This window comes from Ostrinia furnacalis, unplaced genomic scaffold (assembly GCF_004193835.3).
Source record: "Ostrinia furnacalis isolate ACB-3 unplaced genomic scaffold, ASM419383v2 OfSCF0396, whole genome shotgun sequence".
Classification (NCBI taxonomy): Eukaryota; Metazoa; Arthropoda; class Insecta; order Lepidoptera; family Crambidae; genus Ostrinia; species Ostrinia furnacalis.
The window spans coordinates 293,602-294,963 of NW_021130635.1; the positions used below are offsets into that span (position 1 = coordinate 293,602).

The 1,362-nt window shown below is 33.7% G+C and overlaps 1 non-coding gene across 1 annotated transcript; it reads left to right on the forward strand.

Annotated features, from left to right (window-relative positions):
* The first annotated feature begins 270 nt into the window (after positions 1–270).
* TRNAA-CGC (transfer RNA alanine (anticodon CGC)) lies at positions 271–342 on the forward strand. The gene has a single exon. It is a non-coding gene; the product is annotated as a tRNA-Ala (tRNA).
* Positions 343–1,362: the final 1,020 nt, after the last annotated feature.

The window sequence follows — 1,362 nt, forward strand, 5'->3', positions numbered from 1 at the left end:
ATATAGAACCATAAGAGGTAGCGGGTTTTATAATAAAACCCGCTACCTCTTATGGTTCAAAAACATTATTGCATATTCGCTTATGAATGTACGACTATGTTACAATCGTAAGTACAGTTAAAGAACAAGTTACGTATTTAAATTACTGTCTCCATTCATTCGTTGTCCTTAAAATCAAGTCCGCAGGTGACGTCACAGTACCTACGTAGTAAGTGAATGGTCGTATTGCATTTACAAATAGGATGGTTGATTTCGTCACTAGATGCCACCGGGGGTGTAACTCAGTGGTAGAGTGTCTGCTTCGCATGCTGAAAGTCCTGGGTTCAAATCCCAGCACCTCCAAACTACTTTTTTGGAACTTGTGATTTTATTTATTTTTGAAGTTATTTATCTTTTTGAGACAATAAATTGAGTACCTTCTGAAGCCTATTGTTAGCACATAGTTAGTCAAAAAATGGCTATCTTTTGTAGCTGTTAACTAGCCTTTACTATAGCTTAAACTTTGTAGTTATCTTTCTATCTAAGCGGTAATAGCATACCGTATACCCCGATAACGTCATCGTCCCGATGGGACGTTCCGCGTCGTTCATCACCGGGACATTATATAGCGGGTTAATTTAATGAACGGATTAATCTATCTGGTTAGATTGCTTCTATTTTCAGCGGTTAAGACTATGGTTAAGATGAACGTTGTTTAAGGATGATAGTGAAGTATTAACTTTACATAATAAATAAGTTGAAATTGTAAGATTATAGCTCATATAGGTATAGATCCGCAATAGGTATAGATCCTTTTTATATTTTATTCTTATGTTTTATACTTATATTTTTACTTCAATTTTACTTAATAACTTGGAGTGTCTAATGTACCAACTGAAAAATATGCTGTTGAATAATAATAATATTCAACTTTCAGTTAATGCCTCTATTGACAGAAACCGGTAGGTAACATTTATATTTAAGAGGTATACCTACAGATCACCACAAATAGATTTCATATTTAGTAAAAATTAATTTCTTGATACTTTTTATATGCTCTGTATTTTTATCAGTATCTGCCAGGATTTTGATTATGTAAAAATTTAAACTATTAACTTTTTTTTCTTAGGCTGAGTTGCAGCACCTTACTTTGACCTTTACTAACGATAACCGGAGTTTTTTGTATGGAGTTTGACAGGTTTTTGAGGTTTGTCAAAGTCATAATAAGATGGTGCAACCCAGCCCTAGGTACCCAGGCTAGAATTACTTTGCGCAAATTTGTGCTTTTCCTTCTGTCATAAAAGTAATTTTATTATATTCGCCCGAAGCGCCGTTACTTATAATTCTATATAAAATTAATCAACAGCAGTTAACAACACGTCA